Here is a 26,093-nt window from a genome sequence, read left to right on the forward strand (position 1 = left end):
TTCTTCTCTAATTCCCCCACCTTTTTTTTTCTTTTTCACTTTCTGATTTCTCCACACGAGACATCATTTTTCCCTAATTTATTCAGATAGATACATTTACTAATTTTGTCATGTTTGTGTTTGTATATTTTGGTTTTAAAATAAAGAACCATTTGAGGAAGAAACAATGTGTAGGTATATTAGATCAAAGGTTGAACATTCATGAGCTCATTTATTTGTGTTTTGTAAATAAATCATTTCCTGAGAGAATGCCATGACCCTTGGGAAGCTACCAGAGCTTTTAGCCTCTTCAGGCAAATTCAGTGTCCCTAGCAGTGATTTAGTTTAAAATACACAAAAAATATCATTGATATAGATAAAACTTAAATTTTAACTTTAAGCACAAAGCATGAAAGTGTTACACTGACGAAATATATAATTCTATTCAACAGGACCTACATTTCTGTTCTGATGTTATTCGTTTTTATTATTTTTTCTTGGTCAAGATTCCTACAGCAGGGATGTTTGTATAATAATGTAAAATCTAAATACCTGTGTTACAATATAGAATGAAACACCACAAAAGCTCAGGACATATAGAAAAATGCATCTGTAAGGGTGACACTTAAGAAATCAGTAACTTAGTAGCCTGATTCACCTCATAGTTTGCTATTCAGCTGTTTTCTCCATTTCTCTCCCTCACTGCCCAGTTTCATTGCTCTGTTTCCCCCAGCCTACATGCATACCTTGTTAATCCAGCTAATCAGCAGAACACTAACTCGCAAGAAACTGAGTCAGCCCTCCAGATACCTGCAACCAGGCTGCAATTCTTGACTGCAGTTCTTTGTCAGATGATGTAGAATCATCCATAAAACAAGGTTGAAGAATACCACTGCAGAACAAACTGGACCACAGGAGATGTTCTCCCAGATGAGTCATGTAACTGAGCCCCCCGCCCCCTTTCTTTTCTTCTGCTTCTTCTTGTATACCTATAAAACCTTCTGACCATTCTAGGAATGAGAAATGGCCTTTGGACTGGAGTCTGCTATCCTCCCGGAATGCTGGCATGCTGAATAAACCTGCTTTTCTTTCCAACCTAGTCTCTCAAATTTTGACCTTTTCAAGTGGCAGGCAGGCAGACGTCAGCATGGTAACACATCCTTTACTGATATTACTATTATTATTATTATTATTGTTATAGCTAGTAATATCATTCTGCAGCACTTCATTGTTTTATATATGTATATATAACAGCCCCCACCCAGGTCTCAGTCATTTGTATCTACTGTTTTCCTATCACTTTACAGAATTTCTTAATAGATTATTAAAAGGGTATTTTATTTATCTAGGCTTTTGAAATTTTAAAGTGTCCAAATTTCTCTGTGGCTACAATTTTGGGGCTGTTAGAGATGCCATATTTAGATTTTTCAGAGCAGTTTAAATAGTATTTGTTATGAAGCACTCCTAACAAGACAGAATGACAAGGAATAGTACCCTGGCTCTCTAATCCACTTTGAGTTCTGAGATATTTCTTGCTATTTCTGGGCATATATGTACAGCAGATAAAAATTGTGGATTTAAGAGTATTTAAATAAGGTGCAGTGGAGTAGTCGCTTGTAGGACAAGAATAAGACATACATTGCAACAAATAAACATCTTATCTTAGTGTTCCAGAAAAATCACACAAATGTGTGCATGTTCAGCAGTCAAAATATAGATAAATCATTTTGAAAAAAACAGATGCATGCAGACAAGAAATTCAAGAGAAAAACCACTGACAAAATTAAACTGACCGATATCAAGTACAGCCATGGAAACAAGAATAATAACGGCATAATATAAAAAAGCTAATGGCACTGATTCTATAAATTCTACTTCATTACTTATAGGAATGATAGATCATCAGTAATGCCATCGAGGGATAAGTGGACATGTAAATCCTTGAAGAAAGTTTGCCTGATACATGCTTATAAGCACACAGTAGGTATTCAAATCCCTATGTTCACAAACTCACAAACTTCTGTCTGTATGAGAGCTACCTGTTGCACAGCAACTCTACAGCCTAAACAAAGAATCCAGCAAGTGTAAACTTACCTTCATTCTTCTTAATGGATTCTGCTTTTCTTCTCCTACAAGACAATCTCTTCATCTTAGCTGGGAAGTAAATTTCAATTTTACCAATAGCTAATTGTGTATTCACACATATCAAGTTTGAATGATATTAATTAATTAATTAGTTAATGCATGCATTCATTCTCTCATTTGTCTATTTGTTCCATAAATATTAAGAACCCTATGTCAGGAAGGGTTCCTGGCACTTGGAATACAGCCAGAATCAGAGACCTGGTTCTTTTCCTTATGTGTTAGGGGGAGTAGACAGACAATATGTAAATAAGTTATAAGCACGGCAAACATTAAATAAGATAGAAATTTTATGTGATAAATTTTCCATAGAGACTCACTAAATCATGAGAAACTCTATTATATTATAAATTCCACATAAGCAGAAACTTTGCTCGACTCATCCCAGAGCTGAAGAGTTTATTTTTGGAAGAAGGTGAATATATAAAGAGTTAGACCATTGAAAAGTAAATGTGGAATGTTGGTTGTGCATTTTGGTGATTTCATGGAAATGACTATTAAAATAAAAATTTATTATATTTCTACATAAATTCTCTAAATAATTAAACAACATATTTGCCCAGATTAAAAGATCTAGAATAGCAACTTCCAGAAAGAAATAAAAAATAAACTAAATGTATTTATTCTTCTGGTTTACTGACAGTATATCTCCCTATCTTTTACTGAACATGATAATACAATCTTTTGGTCTGAAAGGACATAATTTCTTCATGGGTGTCTTCTCTACCCCTACGTGAGATTTATATTCCTAAAGCGGGTAAAGCCCTACTTTGCCATGGCGTTTCTTATCATTAAACTTTGAAATTGTTTCTTGATTATTTTTCTTTCTAGCAGTTTGTAAGACCTACATATAAGAGCAGAGCCTCCATCACCTTGTTTACAACCATACGCCTAGTGTTCAGAAAAATGAATAGGTGTATAATGAGTATTTCTTGAATGAATGAATCAATAATGGTTGCAAATAGACAACCCTGATTCAATCTAATTCTTCAATTACTCCACACTGACTTCCATTCAACCTAAATTAGCTGAAGAAAAACATAGAAACCTGAAGACTTTTCTTGACTTAAATTAATTAATACTTACACACTCTATTCCTTTAGTCCTTTCACTCTTCCACTCTTTCAGAAGAACATTTTGTATTGTCCTCCCTCTTCAAATATCTAATACCTTCTTTCTAGTCTCTAGGCTCCACTCTGCACTATTTGTCTGGCTTCCTATTTCATAGAGAAAATTAACTAAATCAGAAGAGAATTTCTATAAGCTACGTACCAGTGGACTGCATCTTTGCCCACATTCTCTGCCATTTTTTCTATTACTACTGTCCGTGATCCCACTAATTTGATTCCTCTACTTGATCACATTATTCCAACTCCTTCTTTTCTACTCAAGGATAAAATTCCAACAGTTCTCACCTCCTTTTCCAAATAAATGTTTTTTGTTTTGAAAATTACCTTTCTCTGCATTTGATTTCTCCCATCCATGCTGCTAATATTCTCTCCAGAAAAAACGATAAATCTTACCTAGAGGTTTCATCCTTGCGATATCAATTTCTCTTTACAGTGGGGATTCTCAATACAGAGTTCATGCAACAGGACTGTGGGTGGAGTTCAGGAAGTCAATCTACATGAATTAAAAAAGAAAAACAAACAAACAACTTGATCTTTATTTTAACTGACTGAACATAATATCCTTCAATGATGCATGTTGACAATGCACCACAAACAGTTTTACTTCTAACTAAATATTTTTGTCGTGACATATTACTGTAATATCACAAAGTATCTTTTATATTCACCATCACTTTGTAATTAGAATAAGTGCTAGATGTTTCTAATATATTACTATTTAAAAGTTAAGAACTCTTGCTTTAGAGTAAGACACTTTGATTAGTTTGTTGATGTTCACTGTTTTCAGTTGCTTTCTTCCCCATCCTTTCCAACCTTTTCCAGTCAGGCTTTTGCCCATTTTGCTCTACAAAATAGTTCTGTCATAATCACTACTAGCATGCCTTTGCTAAATTCAGTAATCAAATCTGAATCTTTTTACCTTAGGAAGCATTTGTCACGTTTGTTTGTTTGTTTTTTGTTTTGTTTTGTTTTGTTTTGTTTATCTTTGAAACACTGCCTTCTCTTCCAAGATCACACTATTCTGTTTTCCTCCTACCTTACTAGTACTTGTTTTTGAGTTTCCTGTGCAAACTCATCTTCAGAAACAGAACACTTCAATGTTGGAGTACTACATACAGTTCTTGGTCCTGAGACCTCTTTCTTTTCCCCCCCTTTAGTTTTCTCTCTACTGTGTGATCTCAAGCAGTTTGATGACTTTAAGTAGACTAAATGATGATGATTCCCAAATGCATACCTTTTCTTGACCTCACACCTGCACAACAGATTGCTTTTTCAAACTGTCTCCTCATATCTATCTTGAATGTCTAACAGATACCTCAAAACAAATTTGTCTAAAATTGAATGTGGCTTTTCTTCCCACCCCCACCCCAAACCTTGAACATCCTCTCACAGTCATATTAATATCAGTTATGAATTTCTATCTTTTTACTTTCTTGGTCAAAAATCTGAGTCATTCTTCACTCCTTTCTTTCTTATTTCACAACTAATTTAACAGCAAATCTTGAGAGTTCTACATTGAAAATATATTCTGTATCTGACCACTTCAAATTTCCTAAACAGCTGTTATGCTGATCCAAGTCTGAACATTTAAAACCTAAATTATTGTAAAGGACCACTAACAATCTCACAATTTTCACCCATGCTTCCCTCCAATATAACCTAAAGGCAGAAATCTAAGTAATCTTAAATACAAAGCTAAATTGTCACATCTCTGCTCTGAACTCTCCAGTTACTTTTGATTGCACTTGGATAGAAGCAGAAGGCTAGTATATATTTTGGTTACCAGTGTACATCTATGATATCTTCTATTACTTTTCTCCTGGCTTATTCTGAAAAGGCTGCACTAAACTTTTGTTGTCCTCTGAACACACAGTTATATCCCTTTCTCAGGATGTTTGCAATTTCACTTCTCTTCGGAGTATTATGATTCTATATCTGTGTGACTTGCTTTCTCACCTCTAGCTTTTATTAAATACCCACTTCTCTGTAAGGCCTTCTCTAGCCATTTTATTTATATTTTGGCAATTGCCAACCTCTCCATTTCTATTTTTCTTTGTCGGTTTATTTATCTTTGTGAAAATTTTTATCATCTAACATACATTTTGCTTACTGTGTTTGTTGTCTGCTCCTCTTCCTGCCTCTAGAATCTACCTCAATGATTGAAATTACTTTGTCTATATTTAACATTTACATATTAAATCTTATATTGAGCTCATTCTCTCATAACTCTTATGAGTTGTACCTCATTTATATAGTTTGACTAGTTGAAGGAAATATTTTAAATCATTTGCCTTTAATTTTCATTTTATTAACTATAGATACATTATTTATCCTGCTTAGATAAATTTCTTAGAATTCATAGAAACTATCTATTGCTAAACAAAGATATTTATACAACTAACAGAAAAATATTCTTAAAAATGCAGATGGTAATGATTGAATTCTTCTAAGACTCATTACACTCTATTAGTCTATTAACAAGTAACATTCTTAAATTAGTAACTTTCTTCAAATGCATTTATTTAAGGTTTGAAAAATATAATTTTACTTTAGGTGATTTTAAACTGCTTTCAGGAAGTATACAAATATTTTTCATTGTCATGTAGTGACTAATTCTTTTTCTTTCTAAATAATCTCTTTTAGAAAACATGTAACATTCCCTGTATGTCATTATAACACTTACAAAAAAAGAGTATGTTATTACAACACTGATAAAAAAGAAATGGCCACAGGCTGATGTTGACCTTTTGTATCATTTTATAGTACAGTTATTTAGAAAATATTAAATGACATTAGCAAATTATTTCTTCTATTTCATTGGACAGAGAGAAAATGTCATACATGTTTCCATCAGTCAGCATGAAAATATAAACATCTATTTTGGATTTCTCTCATTACCAAATTTGAGCAGGATTTGATCTCTTAATTATATTAAACACCTAAATATTTGAAAAACGTATTAAAATCTTGGCTTTTGTAAAGTTTATTATATAGCATTGCCCTATCTAATTATGCAGATTTGAAAACATTTCAAGGATATAATTCACATATAGACCCCAAAAAAAGCTTTATACATAGGCATATTAAGTCTGTACAGAGGAATGTGAATTGTGGCATAAAAATTCTCCATTTCCATTAAATCAGGTCTTTAATCGTTTCCGTTCTCATATTTGTTTTCTTTTAAATACACATGTTCCCAAAATACTAATACAATTGATCACATTTTATTGTAAATCATGTGATAATGGTTTCCCCTATATCAAGATAAAAAAGTGAGTAGATGCACTATATAATTATGTTAGTGTAGGAAGGAGATGAAGAGGGAGGTAATAAAAGGCAGTCAATGGCTTGCAGAATATTGCTCAAACTTTTTCCTCTGTCTAGGAAAAGTTTGAAAGTAAGTTTCATTCCCAGATATTAGTGGCTCCTGGGGGCAAATATCATTTCAAAAAGCTGAAGAAAAAGGAACACTCCCAAACTTATTTTATGAGGCTAGCATTACCCCCATATGAAAGCCAGATAAGGGCACTACAAGAAAGGAAAAGCATAGGCCAATGTCCCTGATGAATATACAGGTATAAATTCTCAACAAAATACTAGCAAACTGATTTCCACAGCACATTAAAAGGATCCTATACTATGATTAAGTGGGATTTATCCCTGGTATGCAAATTTGGTTCCACCTGCACAAATCGGTAAATGTGATATACCACATTAATAGAATGAAGCACAAAATTATCTCAATTTTTACCCAAAGGGCCGTTAACAAAATTCAATACGCTTTTATGATAAAAACCCTCTAGAACTCTTAGCACTAAAAGTACTGTAACCATCTGGTAGAGTGTTGGATTTCTATATGATTTCTCCTTACAGAAAAGATTGTCAGAATGTTTCTTTGAGAAAACTCTGGGTGAGACATTCCAGTTGTGGTAGAGCCCAACATGGTCTCACTAACGCAATCAATCTGCTTCTAGTTCCACCTTCAGTCATACTATAAGCTTCATCGTGATTAGAAATCTGTGTCCCCATCCTCTATGGTTTAAAATCTCCTTGGAGAGAGGCATACTCACATAAATTAATCAACAAAATAAATTAAATTTTAATAATGTATCCTTTTGAGTGATTTATTGATAAAAGATGGGCATAAAAGGATGGAAAATATATAGAATATGTGACAAGAACAGAAGTAGTTAGAGAGCAAGCAAACTCTTTAAGCATCAAATATTCTCAGTTGATTTTGCTAATGAAATAGAATGTGAAGTTGGCCTTGAATATATACGATAGGGTTAGAAGTAGTGACAGGTGGGTTGTAGTTAGCAAGTGGGGAGATGATAAGATCTTTTTATTTATCGTAGGTAGTGATATGAAGAACAGAAGACCTAAAACAAGAACTGTAAGTGTGGAATGGGTACATGGAAGGCAGATAATGAAGAACTTTAAAATCCAGAGGCCAATGTTTAGATTTCACTCAAGAAGCAATGAGAAACCAAGATATGCTCGTTAGCTAAGTTATAGACAATGATTTTTAAAAAGTCATGACTAAGTAATATCAATGCCTATTTTTTCAACATTTTCTATGGGCCAGATAGTATATAAGTGCCTGTATTTAAATCTCAAGGCTGAAATCTAAACCCAGATATTTTGTCTCCAGACCCATGCTTTTTCCTATACTATACCACTCTAAGACTGAATTTTAAAGATACGCATATAAGAAAATAATATCTATCACATTCTAACAAGAATCCTAGAATATTATTAGTATTTTACCTCCATTTTATGCATGTACTTAAACTTTTTAAGGAATATCCCAGTTGACAGAAACTGTTCTAATTTCTTTATGGACACTATTATTAACCTCATTATAAGGTTGATATCCAGATAAATTGAACAGCATTAGATGGAAGCAGATTCACAGGGAAGTGACAATTATAGAGTTCAAATGCATGCAATTGAAGTCCAAGCCAAAACAATTTTCTCCTATAATGTCTTCTGGTGAGAGAATGTATTTTCTGGAGTCCCTTCATTTTTCTTCCTGTGATTGAGATAAGAAAAAGATAACCATATGTCTATGTTTTTAATAAGAAAGGGATATTGGATATTACTGAAGTTCTATTTGATAACAGACTAGGTATGTAATTTGTGTAACTACACAATATTTTAGGATATATATTGAGGTGGTACTACATATTTTTTCCGGGGTATGAGAAAATCCAATTAAAAGCATTGTGATGACTAAACTTAGGAGTGATGAATGCTTACTATACGTAATGCATTATGGTAGTATTTGTATGTTTTTTCTTAATCAATTTCATAAAAATCCTGTGACATACTTTTATCATATTGAGTATGAGAATACTTTGGCTCAGAAAAGTTTACTAACTTGCTCAAGATGATATAGCTAGCAATTGGCAGAGTGTAAATTTGAACACAGGTGTTTTTGTTTTAATTTCAAAATCAACACTTTTTGCAACTCAATGACATAAAAATAGTGCTTACATTAAATTGGAATCAAAATATATTTTAACTCTCTAATTATGCTTTTATATATAATTGCTACCATCACATATACAGTTGAAAACATTAAAATGTAAAGTCATGTTTATCATTTATAACTAGCAGATGTTAGTGGGAATTTCCATAGACATAAATTTCAAGGATTATTGGTAACATCTTAGTTGAAAATGAACAAAAATATTCTTCATGATCAGAAAATAGGAAATGATCATGGATTGTATATTTAACTTATTTCCTCTTTTTAAATAAAAATAATAAATGTTTATAGTTAAGAATGAATTCCAAAATAAAATTTTGAAACTCATATATAGAGGTTGCCAAAAAAAGTATACATTTTTTAAGAAAAGAAAACTATTAAAATCATAATATGAACCAATAACAAAAGATGGATACAGATCACATTTGACTTCTGCAATTACAGGAGATGCTCAAAGTGGTTACTATCAGCATCCAGACACTTCTGATTACAGTGAACTACTGCTTGAGCAATGTTGACCAAAGTGTCCACTTATATACATTTTTTTGGCACACCTGGTATATTTCTAATGCACCTGTCTATAACTGTTTTCTCTAGAGTTTCCTTTCATGTGTCTGCCATTCTATTATATCATACAGTTTCAAGGGGTATCTGTAAACTAAGTCCTACCTTTGCATTACTGACACATACATTTTTTTGTACTCATTTAATGTTAATTTGATTTACAAGTTTGCTCTTGTATTTCTTTATAGGGAGTTCATTTAAAGCTTACTTTTGTGTAAATACCTTTTGATGCACTTTTTGTGTACATAACATTTTTTTTTTTCCAAAGAAGTTTACTTTATGGGTGAAATCAATTTCAGGACACACATACATTTTCTAACTGCATATTGTCTCATTTATTAGCTAAATTTTATTTCTCTTAATGACATAGATTTATCCAAAATGCAATACAGAGGTTTCTTTCACTTGATTCAGATTTTTGTAAAACAAATCAAATGTGTGCTATTAAAAATAAATTCAGTAGGTAATTGGTCTCAGAGTCTAATCTGATTCCAGGTAATCAAATGGCAAGAAATAGAGGCCATGGATCACGACCTTTCTACTGAAGGAGAGGCAGTTTGCTAGATGGTTAAAAAAACAGGCAGAGTATCCAACCTTACTTTCAATGCATGTGTGTACACATGAATGGCTTGTGTGTTTTTTTTAACAAAGTCACTTAAGCTCTCTGCCTCTGAGTCATCCATCTGTAAAACAGAAATACAGTTATCTTCCATTTTCCAGGAAAAAAAAACAACCTGTGGAGAGTGTAATTAGTATTTTCAAATAGATATAGAAACTTCAAATTTAGTGTAGGTATAAAAAATATATTGGTTTTTGCATAAATTCTTTAGGTGTCTTAAACACAACCAAAGCAAAATATTTTTTCCAAGTAAATTAAATCACTTCATATTTTAAGAACTACATGAATTGTTGGCAATATTTATTATCTAATAACATAAATGACTAATACTTGTGAGTAAGAGTTCTAATTTAAGCATTTTCTTCCTTTTTCCTTCTTTCCTTCCTTCCTTCTTTCCTTCCGCTCTTCCTTCCTTCCCTCCCTCCCTCCCTCCCTTTTTCCCTCCCTTCCTTCCTTCTTTCTGTCCTCCTTTTTTATCTTTCTTAGTTTGCTCCTGAAATACTCAACTTCTATGAGTTCAGCAATATTTCTTCTTTATTGCTAGTAGCCAGTCATTTGTCTATTGGACATTTAGAATTCTAATTGCCCAACAACCTGTGCTCCAGTAACAGCACGATGGCTCCAATAACAACAACCCACATTCCAGAAGTTTCAATTTCTCTTCTTTGAAGAAACTATCTCCCCCCTCCTTTTTTTTTTTAGTGTTTTTCAGATAGGAGCTGACAGATTTTTTCATGATTTCATTTTCTCTTCTTCCTATGATGGTTACAATTTGTAGGAACCTGATCCAAAACAAAGCCAGTCTTGATACTTCATTCATTTGGCCACCAGGATTTGTTCAAGGACTGCAAACAAGCTTGATGAATAAAAATCCTACTTCAGGACTGTACTGAAGTGGAGCTTGGAGAAATAACCATTTTAGTTTTAATAATTAAATAGTGGTTTTGTAATGGTTAAGTTTCCATTAGACACATGTTCCTCTCATCACTACTATATCTTCATTGCATATTTCCCTATTAGTATCGATAGAATTACAATAGAAGGTAATAGAGCAAGCATTGGCAAATATACTATGCTTTGGGGCAACAAACTATACAATAGAGTGATCAGAAAGACATTCATGAAGGGAAAGAGCACTATCCTTTCTATTTATTCATATTTATTTAAATACTTGAATATCTATATCTGAACATATGGCTTGATATCTATGCAGCTCAAGTCAAGTCAACCCAGAAATAAGGCCTGGAATGTCTGCAGTACTCATACTGGGTGAGAGTATCTGAGGAAGAATAAATAAGTACCATGGAGATATCATGCAAATTGTCTAATGGCAATTGAGGTAAATCCAGTCACTTAATCAAACCACATACCTGGGTATGGTAGGATTAGAACACAGTGGCATAATACTTTGAACTAGATTTCATACACATTTTCCTTTATTCTGAGTATTTCATGAATCATATTCTCAATATAATCTGATAACCGAAAGGAGAAAACTTAAGGGCTAATAACTTACTTCTGAGTGTACGATAACCGGTTGTATCTATGATATTAAATCACAAAATACATAGTTTCATGTCAGGCAAAAACTCAGTTATTACTATGATAAAATTAAAGTGGGCTAAAATGAACTGCTATAGAAAGAAATGTTTTCTAGGAAGTTGGAAATATGTATGGAATATTTATCTGTGGATATCATAACACAAAAAAAGCTAAAATGCATTATTTTTAAAGATGAATACTTCAAGTCTGAGGTATTTTACTTTCTGTGGCTAAATTTTCTAATTGATTATATCTTATTTAAAATTAAATTTGTTTTTCAATGGATTGGAGTAGAGAAAACTTAACTTTATTATTTCAAACAGTAAATTAGACATCCTTTTAGATATTGCTGAAAGATAATTATAAATGAGGATGGTTTAGGATAGGAATCAGAATTAAAAGTAAAAAAAAAAAACTAGGTGATATAATTTAGAGATATTTGAGGTATTTAATTGCATGATACTTGGTATATTAATAAACTTAACAATGAAAACATTTCTTTCTTTATCACAGAAATCCATTCCAAAAACATCAAGACTTACTGCAATGCACTTTCTATCTGTCTTACTCTTATAGAAAATGCCCAATTATTGTCCAGCATTTAATTCTTTCTTAATAATAAAGGGAAATAATTTTTATGAAATATTAACCCATTGCTCTAAGAGTATTTTCTCTGCTTTAGAGTTTCTTGTGCTTTGCACTTTTGCTAACACTTTGTGACAGGTTCCTTATCTGCTAAATCAACTCTTGGTTGGGGAGAGAAAACATAAGGAATCTGTTGAGAGACACCTTGTCTCAATGTCAGTGCAGTGTACAACATTAATTTGATAGGGAAAGTGTCTTGCCCTTTTTTGCTCTGATAAGTTTCAGAGTGTCGGTGACATATATCACAGTTTTCCATTAGAGAGACAAAAAGAATGAAAGGCTACAGATTAGAAATTAAGATTTTTATCCCATAGATTCTTGAAAGTATTTGATGTCCTTAAAATATATAAACTATTTTTCTTGCCTTTAAACCTTAACATTTTTAAGGGTTCGTTAATGAATGAACAGTGAGGATATGACATAAAAAGAAATACATTTTCACTGGAATAAATTCATAGATTTCCCAGTTATGAATTTAATTTGACTAGATATGCTCATTTAGCTTGAATTCCTTCTGAGGAAACTCTGAACATTATCTCCAATTTTCCAACAAGAAGTCTGCAATGAATGCACTCATTTTGGAGAAACTGAGTAGAATTAATAAAGGAATTTATAAATCTAATTTTATAACCTGAGAAATTAACAGCAAAATTAACAATCACAAAAAGTGTAATTTAGGACTACCTTAATAAAAACATTAACTATTTCACAATTATTAAAACTTTTTCACAAAAATATAGTTATGTTGTCTAATTCTTAACAGACTATTATGTCACAAAAGTTAGTCAATGCATTAGCCATACTATCACCATTAATTTATTCATATCCCTCATTCAGCATCTGGTTTCTTTTGTCTACCTTCTTCCCATTATCAGCAATTCAGGTAATCTAAGTGGGCTGCAACTCTTTCTCATTTTCAGTTTAATCCTGAACCCATTATTAGTCCAAGTTGCACTAGAGTGAAGTTCTTTCAAAACTCAATTAATAACCACATTTTCAGATTCCACCTTCTTTACCTCTTTTGCTTACTAATAAACCCTGGAATTTCTCAAGTTCTTTGCTTCAAAACCTTTGACTGCTTTCCTCCTTGAATTATCTTTGGGAAAAAAAAAAGTATTTATTCTTAGTTCCTATTGCATGAAAAAGAAAACAAAGGCAAAAACAAAAAAAATAAAATAAAAATAAACAGCTATTCAAAAGCACTTAGATGACAATCAAATAACTCCAATAAGACTTTATTGGATAGCTTTATTTTCTTACACATTTCATTGTTAATTTAGAAGACACACTTAAAAAAAAAGAAAAAGAAAAATTAAGCCCACATATAATTACATTCCTCAGTGAGAACTAATGTTAATAATAATCTTGTGCAAAATTTTCCAGAGTTAATGCAATAATCATGAATGTATTTATTGTGTTTACATACTCTATTTTAATTTTTGATTGCTATTGTAACAGTAGGATGAGATTCTCAATGTTGGGATACTTTTTCTTACATTTTTAAATCTTCTGTATCTACACCACATCTAGAACACAAATTTAAAAAATATATTTGATGAAAAAAAATGAATAAAGAAGTAGATTTTGGCCATTTATTAGGTTTTAACTAATATTTATACACTCATGATTCCCAACTTGAATGTTTTGTGGTTTCATTTTATCACATAATTTCAAAATTACACCCCCACTGATAGTTCATTATGAAGACACTTTGCAGGGAATTCAAATTCAACAGATTCATATCTAAGTTTACCTATTTAAAAGATAGGAAATGTTTTATATGCTGTCTTGGACAACTATTTATTTATCTTGTCCTCTATGTGAGAAATCTGAAAATGTGTCTCTGATTCCAACACTTGCATTCAATCTTCTAACACAATACTTCTACAATTTGGTATTGACTCTCCATGAGCACTATTGTAAAATAAAGTTTCAGCTTCATTTCACTTTTGTCTAAATAAGCTTAATACACAAATATTTATTTTTTCATTCTATTCTCTCCCATCTTAAATCCATTCTCTACAATGCTCCCATTGTTGTTTTTGTAATATACAGATTGTAAAGTATGTTTTCCCTTACTTTATGTGCCAGAGACAGTATTATCTGCTCACCAAATAGTGTTTCTTTTTCTCTTGGGCATATAGCTGAACACTATATTTTCTCCCACACTTTTGCTGCATGAATAGTTCTATGTGAACTCAATGGAGTATGAAAGGAAACAGTGTACACCGATACTTGAACTGGAATCTAAAAGGCTGCATATGACATTCCATTTCTTCTTTCTCTGTCTTACCCACAATATTGGAAATGAAGACATGCAAAATCTTAGAAAGACCACTTTGAGGTATCCAGTTCCCTGTGCCATCAATTTCAGAAGTGATGTCTGGAGTGGAGGTGGTAGCCAACCCTCATTTGGATAGTGCCATAAGTGAGCAATACTCTCTATTGACTTAAGCCATTGAGAACTGTGGGTTATGGTAACATAGTTTAGGGTTTCCTACTAATACAGAAACTGGTACCAGAATGAGTGCTATTTTCACCCAAAACTAAAATATTAATACTTATCATTAGCCTAGTATTTTGGCAGCCAGTACCTAGGAAACAAATACCAGAGGTTAGCAACTTTGTTGTCCATATCATGCAGTGGCAAAACATTGTTAAACTGTCATCTACAATGATTTTGGAGGCATAAAAATATGCTTGCTTACCTAGCCTGATAGCTCTAAGAGTTAAAAAATAGAACTTTTAAGTAGTATGTGCTGGCTGCTAATGAATATCCTGACAAGATGTTTAAAAATAATGTACTGACTTGTTAAAAAAAGTTCAGCAATTTACACTTTACAGGACTAGAAACTGTTCTATTCTCTATAGAAAGAAAAAGAATCAAAGAGAGTTTTTGAATAAAAAGACCCATTAAAATTGGAAAGCCATGAGCAAAAGAATGAAACTAAATTGCTATCTGTCACCAAAATTAATTCAAAATGGATCAAAGACTTAAGCATAAAACCTGAAAAAATAAATTGCATAGAAGTAAACATAGGTACTAAACTTATGGACGTTGGGTTCAAAGAGCGTTTTATGAATTTGACTACAAAGGCAAAGGAAGTAAAAGCTAAAATAAATGAATGGGACTATATCAAACTTAAAAGCTTCTGCACAGCAAAAGAAACCATCAACAAAATGAAGAGGCAACCAACTGAATGGGAGAAGATTTTTGCAAACAGTGCCTCCGATAAAGGGCTAATATCCTAAATATACAAGGAACTCATGCAACTCAAGAACAAACAAATAAATAACCCAATTGAAAAATCGGCAGAGAACCTGAAGATACATTTCTCCAAAGAGGACATACAAATGGCAAATAGACATATGAAAAAAAAATGCTCAACATCACTAATCATCAGAGAAATGCAAATAAAAACCACAATGAGATATCACCTCACCCCAGTCAGAATGGCTATCATCAACAAGACAAATAGTAACAAGTGTTGGAGAGGCTGTGGAGAAAAACAAACCCTCATACACTGTTGGTGGGAATGCAGATTGGTGCAGCTGCTATGGAAGGCAGTGTGGAGGTTCCTCAAAAAATTACGAATAGAATTACCATATGACCCAGCAATCCCTCTCCTGGGTATCTACCCCCAAAATCTGAAAACATTTATCCATAAAGACAACTGTGCTCCAATGTTCATTGCAGCTTTATTTACGGTGGCCAGGACATGGAAACAACCAAAATATCCTTCAATAGATGAATGGATAAAGAAGTTGTGGTATATATACACAATGGAATACTATTCAGCGGTAAGAAAAGATGAAATAGAACCATTTGTAACAACATGGATAGATCTTGAGATTATAATGCTCAGCAAAATAGGTCATACAGAAAAAGCAGAGAACCATTTGATTTCACTGTTTTGTGGTATAGAAACCAAAAACAACAAAAGAACAAGACAAACAAATGAGAAACAAAAACTCATAGACACAGACAATAGTTTAGTGGTTACCAGAGGGTGAGAGGGGTGGGGGGTGGTAGATGAGGGTAAAGGGGATCAAATATGTGGTGATGGAAGAAGAACTGACTCTGGGTGGTGAACGCACAATGTGATTTATAGATGATGTGATACACTGCTATACGCTTGAAATCTATGTAACTTTACTAACAATTGTCACCCCAATAAACTTTAATAAGTAAGTAAGTAAGTAAGTAAGTAAGTAAGTAAATAAATAAATAAATAAAATATCAAAAAATAAAAAATAAAAAAATAAATAAAATTAACAGCTGAAATAAGTAACTTAGGTTAAAATTTGAATTTAACTTGGCTTTCCAGTGAATCCTATTGCCTAAAAATAAAGACCCATTGATATGATTTCATATCTTCATGCATCTTTTTTATGATAAAACAACTATAGTCTACAAGAACTCTGTCCTCTTTTTTCAACCAGATACATTTTTAATTATCCTTCAAAAACAGAATTAAGGGTAATCTCAAATATAATGCCTCTTATTCATTGTTTGATTATCACATACTTGATGGAGGGGTCACATATCTCTTATTCTCTACTGTGTCCAACTTGCCCTCCTGACCAAAAATTGTGTTAGACATGCCATTTCTGTAGTGTAGAGAGATTTCCTCTTTGAACCTTACATAATAGGCAAATCAACTTTTTGTGACTAAGCGTCTACTCTGAACTGGGCTTATCAAAGCATCTCCTTAACAAAGGTGGAAAACTTCCCAGCAGGAATTGAACATTGGCCAAATTTCCTTTCTATTATTTTCCTTCATTCTTTTCTCTCGTTCTCCCCTTTCTCACCATTCTTACTTTTGTTCCTTGTTTCTTCGTTAAATGTGAATGAGTAAATACAACATTTTGTAATGACATAACCATGTCTAAAACTCATTGTTCTAAGAAGGGAACCAATTCCTCTTCTGCCTTTTAAAAAATAAATATTAAATGTTTTATATTTCTAAAGGTTAACTATTTTTTTGTGTTGGTAAACATATGCAATTTCATGTTCTATTTTTTATGAGGTTGGACAATTAAGTTCATGAACTCATCCTAGAAAAAGTGCTAAATACCTCATTGCTGAATATAACTAAAGTCACCTTCAAAATACTCCCCTTGGGAAGCTATTCACTGATTACAGCGCCTAGTCCACCCTTTAAAGCAATTTTGGAACTCTTTTTCTGCAATGGTCATCAGAGCTGTTGTTATATTACCCTTAATGTCCTGAATGTCATCAAAATGTCTTCCTTTCAATATTTCCTTTATCTTTGGATAAAGAAAGAAGGCATTGGAGCCCAGATGAGGTGAGCAGGGAGGGTGTTCCAATACAGTTATTTGTCTCCTGGCTAAAAACTCCTCACAGACAGTGCCGTGTGAGCTGGTGCATTGTCGTGATGCAACAGCCATGAATTATTGGTGAAAAGTTCAGGTCATTTTCATCTACCTTTTTCACGCAGACTTTTTGGCACTTCCAAATAGTAAACTTGGTTAAATGTTTATATAGTTGGTACAAATTCATAATGAATAATCCCTCTGATATCAAAAAGGTTAACAACATTGTTACAAGTTCACAAACTTAATTTCTGACCACTTATGCCTCTTGTTATTTTTCATTAAAGAAAGAGAACATATATGGTAGTATAACAGTCCAAAATGCATATCCAAAAATAAATGATAAGGAAATAAGACACACCCAAACTGAGGGAGATTAAACAAATAGCTTAGGGTCTTAAAAATATCAAATGTCTCAAAGACAAAAAGTGATTAATGAACCAATCCATATTAAAGCAGACAGAAAACACAAGAAAAATAAATGCAATATATGACCTTGGACAAGAAGAATTCTGAGAGGGAAATATTGGGCAATTGCTAAATTGTAGGTTGGCTAATAGTATTGCATTAATATCAACTTTCATGATTTTGATAGTTTATTATAATTATATAAATAATATTTTTATCTTAGGAAATATGCATTGATGTATTTAGTAAAAAGATGACATGATGTTTGCAAGACATTTTCAGGTGGTTCTGAAAAATGGTAAAAAAAGACATATATGTGTATCTGTACGTATATATGTATAGTACAGAGAGAGAGAGAGATTGAGTGACTCACATGCAGCAAAGTATTTACAACAGGTTAATCTTGATGAATAGTATTCCAAAGTACTTTGTACTATGTTTGCAACTTTTATCGAAGTTTAAACTTGTTTCAAAATTTTAGAACAAGTTAAATATTTTCATTAATTATTTCTCTATTTCCAAGTTATTAGAAATGTGAGACTTAGCTAATGTAGTTTGAGGATGACAGAAAAAAAGAAGAGAATTTATTAATTCTATAACAACAACAAAAATTTAAACAACTACAAAAGAAGAATAACATTTTAAGTAAATTGGTAGTGTAATTTAAGATTAATATTGTTGGTTGTCTAGTCATATTTATTATTGAAATTTTTCACTCACTTGTGATGTATACCAAGACCTTTTAAACTAGTGAAAAAAGTTAAAATAATTATAATAATAAAGTTTTATGCAGTAGCAGGAGTGGAATTCAGTGAGATAGAAGATGTGTGTCTCAGGATTTCTGAACCTCCTTTTCTATTTACAGCTTGCCTAGAGGAAATCTCATCGCACTAAAATTTGCTAGAATGCCACTGATGAGTGCTGTGCACATTTCATCCTAAATTAACTTTGACATTCAGTCTACACATCCCAAAACTGGGTCTCTGGCACCATCATCAGAAGGTAGCATCGTCTCCATGACCATGAAATGAGAAAGGTAATTGTAAATTTTGAGACTGTAGGACAAAAAAGAAATATAAAAACTGTTACAACTAAATAACTTTTTTCCAACATTATTTGAAAATATCCCAGAGTCATAATGCGAAAATTGATTTGAGTAATTTCTTTTAAGATTCTCAAACTATCACATCAAACACTAATAATATGCATGTGTTTAATGTGCACTAGTAATTGCTTAGGATTGGAAATTACATTCTTACTAATTATAACATTAATTTCTCTAACATCGTTGAATACATATTTTGCATACATATTTTCAATTAATCATCTAATCAACACATTTAAGTGCATACTCTTCATATTTGTAAATAATAATACTTACATACTAGATAAAATATAAATGTATTGATTGCAAGTGTTTTATATAATGAATAAATATAGAATTAATATCAGGAAGTTGTATTGAACATTGATTTAAATGTGAATAAAGGTCTGATACACAATTAATATTTCATATTTATCTGAAATGTTATATATTAGTTTTTCTTCCTCATGTGATTAAAATTATACCTTTATATCTGGCATAAAATAGGTTCTATTTGTTCTAAATTTTGGCATTTTTGACAACATATGACAGCTTGTTTTTCTATCATCTATCTATTTATTTATCATCTATTTGAAAACTCAAGTTACAAAAAGTCCATTGTTTCTCCCTTGAAAACCACAGTAAGGATAACCTACCAAAGAAGTAATTCATAATAATCCAAGGTTGTTGTTTAAATCTGCTTTATAAACATAATTTGCATCCTTTATAGACTATGATTTTATTTCAATTTAGGTAAAGTATCAAACAGTTCTTAAAATATATGTTTCCTAAAATATTCTCTGTATTCTGCCTTATGTTAGAAAATAAGGAAGTAAAATCAATGAATGAATGAATATAATACACTGAAAGTCAAATTGACAATCATCATGCTAATTAAATCAATTGAATTGAATACCATGATATTCTCTCCTCATTTATATTAAATAGTGTCTGAATTATTTAATTGATTGTCAGCGTTAGTCAAGTCATTGAGGGAAACTTGATTTTGACAACCTAACCCAAACTATCCCATATGTGATGTGGACATGCTGCACTTCACTCCATGAAAGAACCCCGTTCTATTTTCTGACACAATGTTAGGCACAGAACCTGATCAGAACGTGTTTGAGAATTGCAAAGCTGAGCTCACAATTTTTTTTGGTCATATAAATGATGTGTAATGTCTAATACCAGCTGTCTTTTCATTGTGACCTCCCATCTAGCCTGTCAAATGGCGCAATCAGAAAAATCAATATGATGTGTTGTCCCCTTCACTGACAGAAATGTTTCAAATTACAAAGTTTTGCAATCCTCTTTGATGAGTTTCATAAAGCTATTCTTAAAGCATATTTTCTTCTCTTGCTCTTCGTAAATAATGGCATATTTACATGAGGCTCATTTTGATAGTTATAAGACACTTTACACAATTTTATTTTATGTATTATCTTACAGACGACACTAAATTATCAAAGGACCCTATTTATTATTGAGCCTAAATTATTTGGTAAGTCTATTTACTTTTAGTACTCAGGTCTAAGAGACATGCCTTCCAAAACAAAACAAAACGAAACAAAACAAAACAAAACAAAGCAAAGCAAAGCAAAACAAAACATTGGTTTCTCATTTATTTGAACTCCTGAAACAACTCTGTAAACAAATGCAAAATTCTCAAAATGGGGGTAATGAGCTCCTCAACTTACTGTGGCATTTAAGATGACCATGCCATAGGTGCTATATTGTGTAAATAACTTACTTTTGCAGGAGCTTCATAAACAGTATTTTTCTCTATCATTTACGTTTTACACCAATCTTTTCACAGTCCATCAGAGGAGTGGAAAATTAAGTTCCATGCTTTATTGATGCCATATGCCAAACGTTATGAATTAGGAAAGGGGTATATTTTAACTTCTGTTCTACTTATAATGATAGGGACATAGAATGTTAGGAGATCATTATATTCATGTGACAAACTGAAACAGAATTAAACATCTTGGATTAAATTATTAAATTAAATGAATAAAGAGATCCAGTTCAGGTTAATTTTCTCTAACACCTTTAAAGTGGAAGTTTATTCAGAGCTCATAACTGTGGTTATCAAATTTTCTCATGTTTACAGAACTTGTTTAAAAATGTAAAAAAATAAAAATAAAAAATTCCGTCCCTTTACCCAGAGATTTGGATTCTCTAGGTGTGGTATTCACCAAGGTCACTTTTTCCTCTATTCCAGGTATGTGGGGATTTATACTTTTCACCTCCTTAAAGTTATGAGATATAATGACTATTGCTAAACCAGATGTGATAACTATGACGTTCTGGGTAGGAAGTGCTATGTTCTTCCCTCTGATTAAGTTGGGGCAGAAGTCTCCCTTCCAGTGAGAACCATGTAAGATGAGTAAAATAATCTTTCTTGTTTTCAAGCAACTCTTATTTAGGTATTCTATGTTACTACAGAATAACATCACATGCTAGAATTAGGATTGGACTAAAAGTCAACATTTTTAAAAGTCTCCCCAGTTATACGTTATGCATGTGGTCCATGGATCACATTTTCTAAAATGTTTACTAAATTTAGATTATCCCTTTGCAACTTACAAATTTTTTCCACTATGACAACACACAATCATGGTAGAACTTTGATAACTTGAAATTTGATAGCCATTGCTCTTAATTGGGATTCTGCTGGAAAAGTATTAGAGAAATCTCACTTGAAATATCAGGATAAATCTCTTTACTCATTTAATTCAATAAAATTCAAAATTTTCAATTTTGTTTTAATTTCAGTTTCTCACATAAATACAATGTTAAGACCATACTTTATTTTATTTTCATAAGTACCATTGTTTTAGAGGTTTTAGTTTTACAACAAAATTGAGAGGGAGGTACACAGACTTCTCATATACCCCCTGCCCCCAGACATGCGGCCTCCCCCATTATCACAAACACTCACCAGAATGGTAAATTCACCAGAATGGTAAATTTTTTACTAAGGATAAACCAACATTGGTAATTATGCAATGTCCATAGTTTACATAGGGCTCACTCTTGGTGATATACATTCTATAGGTGTGGACAAATATATAATGACATATATCCAACACATTAGGGTATTTTTACTGCCTAGAAAATCCTCTGTGCTCTCCCTATTTATCTCTTCCCCACACTCCACCCCTGTCAACACTGATTTTTTTTTTTTTTTTTACTGTCTCCATAGCTTTTTCTTTTTCAACTCTCATAAAGTTGGAATCATATCATATGCAGCCTTTTCAGACTCTCTTCTTTTACTTAGTTACATGCATTAAAATTTCCTCCATGTCTTTTCATGGCTTGATAGCTCATTCATTCAGTGCTGAATAATATTCTATTGTCTCTATGTACCCAATTTATCCGTTCATCTCCTGAAGAATATCTTGGATGATTCCAAATTTGGGCAATTATGAATAAAGCAGCTATAAATATTCACATACAGGGTTTTGTGTGGACATAACTTTTTCACTCTTCTGCATAAATACCTATGCGTATGTTTGCTAGCTGATATGGTAAGAGCATATTTAGTTTTGTAAGAAACCGCCAAACTATGACTGTAGTATTTTGCATTTTCACCAACAATAGAAAGAGTTCCCGCTCTATAACCTGCCCCGCATTTGATGTTGCTAGCATTCCAGATTTGTGCTATTCTAATAAGTATGTAATGGTATCTCATGGTTGTTTTATTTTGCATTTCCTTGATAACATATGATGTGGAGCATCTTTTCAAACGCTCATTTGCCTTCTGCATGTCTTCTTAGGTGTGGTGTCTGTTAAGGTATTTGGCCCATTTTTTAATTGGCTTTTTATTTTCTTATTATTGATTTTTAAGAGCTCTTTGTATATTTTGCATAACAGTAACTTCATCAGCTGTGTATATAGCAAATATCTTCAACCAGTCTGTGGCTTGTCTTTTTATTCTCTTGATACTGCCTTTTTTTGACATTTGATATTTTTATTTTTTACTTTGCATTTAACAAACCCTAACAAGATGGCAGCTTTTGCTTGCCTGAGCTGACTCCCACAAAGAAGGGCAAGCAGAGGCTGCCATAGAGCGTTAACTCCACATACAGTCACTGCAATCATAGTTTGCTCATATTCTCTTACCGTCCCACAAAGACAGACACATGCACATGTGTGCGCACACACACACATGCACACACAGATCCCTCCCTTTTCCACCGAGAAGGAAATCTTTGCAACAAAAGGCATTTGAATAATATTTGGAGAGAATATGTGAAAGGTCTTCCCCTCACAGAAAAGTGGGATCAACAGAATAGATACCAGGTACCCAGGATTCCATCTCTTCTTGACCAAGGGGTGGTGGCATAAGCTGATGACTTCATCATAGGTTAGGCTTTTCTATTCATCTATAAGGAGGCCTCTGTTTTCAAAGGATGGATAGCAAAGACCAGCCACTGGTTCATCACCAGGATCATGACACTAAGCAAAGTAGACAGATGAGAGGTTTGGGGGGCACTAATTCTCTTATCTGAATCCTGTACGAGCACCTTCTCCAGCAAATTGACAGCCAAGGGATTGGCACTAATAAACATATGTGCAAGGTTCATCTTCGGCATCTGGGTCAAAGACTGAGTGCAGTTTCCTGCCTACAGCTTGCAGTCTTGTTCACAACTATTAGATTGGTGCAAAAGTAATTGTGGTTTTGGACCATGAATTTTAAATCATTATAATAACTCAGGTCAAACACATCTCTATTTATCAAAATAAGAACCATTACAATCAACACATTTTTGCAAACAAGAAATAAGTATATTTATACCTATAGCGTAAAAATCCGTGCTTTGGGATTTAACAAAATCTTGGAAAGCATTTTCTGCATCCTGCTGGTTGTGGAAGCATTTTCCCTGCAAAAGGTTGTCGAGATTCTTGAACAAGTGGTAGTCAGTTGGCGAGAGGTCAGATGAATATGGTGGATGAGTCAAAACTTCATAGCCCAATTCCTTCAACTTTTGAAGCATTTGTTGTGTGACATGTGGTCAGGCGGGTGTTCTCATGGAGAAGAATTGTGCCCTTTCTGTTGACCAGTGCAGGCTGCAGGCATTGCATTTTTTGGTGCATCTCATTGATTTGCTGAGCATACTTCTCAGATGTAGTGGTTTCGTCAGGATTCAGAAAGCTGTAGTGGATCAGACCAGTAACAGACAACCAGACAGTGACCATGATCTTTTTGTGGGGTAAGTTTGGCTTTGGGAAGTGCTTTGGAGCTTCTTCTAGGTCCAACCATCAAGCTGGTCTTACCGGTCATCGTATAAAATCAACTTTTTGTCACACGTCACAATCAGATGGAGAAATGCTTCATTGTTGTTGCGTAGAATAAGAGAAGATGGCACTTCAAAACGACAATTTTTTTGGTATGTGGTCAGCTCATGAGGCACCCACTTATCAAGCTTTTTCACCTTTCCAATTTGCTTCAAATAACCAATGACCGTAGAATGGTCAATGTTGAGTTCTTCGGCAACTTCTTGTATAGTTGTCAGAGGATCAGCTTCAATGATTGCTCTCAATTGGTCGTTGTCAATGTTTGATGCCCGGCCACTTATCTCCTTTACAAAAGGATAAGATAAGGATAAGATAAAGGCTTTTATCTCCTTTACAAAACTTCTTGAACCACCACTGCACTGTACGTTTGTTAGCAGTTCCTGGGCCAAATGCATTGTTGCTGTTGAGAGTTGTCTCTGTTGCTTTACAACCCATTTTGAACTCGAATAAGAAAATCACTCAAATTTGCTTTTTGTCCAACATTATTTCCATAGTCCAAAATACACATAAAATCAACAGCAAATAATAAGTCATTAGCAAAAAAAAAAACCCATAAAGCAAGAAATGCACATTAAAATGATATATAACATAACCACATTTATTTAAGAATATATTCCAATATCAAACAGCAAATTTCAACAATGCAAAAACCACACTAGGTTCGCATCAATAGATTACTAGGTTTTAGGTCTGTGTGAATTATCTTGGCCGAATGTACTCACTTGAGACCTCAGAGAATTTGGTAGATAAGGAACTAAACATGGTCATCTGTAAGCTTCTGACATTTCACAATGTTCAGATATGCCCCCATGAGATGGGTCACCAGATACACATCTATCATTGAATTCCTCCAGAGACAGTGCAAGTGTGAAAACATCCAACAGACCAATCATATTTCCATGTTTCATATGTTTAAGTAACCATAGTTCTCTGTAGGTCCTTTTGGCATGAGTAATAGACTCAACTGCTGTGGGTGGCCTCTTCACTGCCACATGTAACCCAGTTTTTGTGTCAAAAGCAGCACACACCGAGCCATAGGTCCTGGAGACCACTGAGGGCAGGTTCTGGTAATGCTTGGGCACCTCCCAGACTGTCTTATTCATTTCCTGCCAGTAGAATGTGGGCCTTTCCAGAGACATCTTCCAGCAGGGCCTCCAAGCATCTGTTTCCTGGTGTCTCTGGCCCTCCTTGCCCTGATCGTGGGGCAGGGATTCTGCACTGGCCACCCTCGTGGGTCTGGCTGCTCTAATCCTTCCAACTCCCCCAAAGTTCTGTGTCAGCCACAGTAACTGGGTGTACCTTGGCGGAGGTGCCTTAGTGAAAGGGGGGCGAGTCCCGCTAAGGGCAGGGAGACAACGCTCTGAGGATCAAGGTTGCACTGCCATGCTTGCCCTGCACCCTCTCCTGGACCAGGCAGACTCTGGGCAGTGCCAGGGTACAAGGCTGTAGCTGCTGCACCCTCTGAGGTTTCCAGTATTGCTTTTTTCAGAACAGCTTTTAATTTTAATGAAGTCCAGCTTATCAATGATTTCTTTCATGGATTGTGTCTTTGATGTTGTACCTAGAAAAGCATCACCGGTCTCTTAAGTTTTTAATGCTCTTATCAAGGCACATAGAACAGACATTAAAATATAGATATCCCTTTCCTTGTCATTAATTCATGTGTTGACTTTGCTCATTCAATCACCATTCAACATGTCTTTTAAAGTACTACCTGTGTGAGAAGCTCTGTTGTCATTTACGTGAAAAGAATAGGGAACAGAGAAATTCACACATCAAAAGTTTTCTTGGTTTAGGCTTCAGATTCAGAAGTGCACTAAAGCCCTTTCTCAATTTTGTTCTAAA

At 33.4% G+C, this 26,093-nt stretch overlaps 1 pseudogene; it reads right to left on the reverse strand.

The window, feature by feature from the left end:
- Positions 1 to 24,903: 24,903 nt before the first annotated feature.
- LOC109461056 (mitogen-activated protein kinase 14) lies at positions 24,904 to 25,387 on the reverse strand (annotated as a pseudogene).
- Between the last annotated feature and the right edge of the window lie 706 nt (positions 25,388 to 26,093).

This window comes from Rhinolophus sinicus, linkage group LG02, assembly GCF_036562045.2.
Source record: "Rhinolophus sinicus isolate RSC01 linkage group LG02, ASM3656204v1, whole genome shotgun sequence".
In the NCBI taxonomy this organism is placed as follows: Eukaryota; Metazoa; Chordata; class Mammalia; order Chiroptera; family Rhinolophidae; genus Rhinolophus; species Rhinolophus sinicus.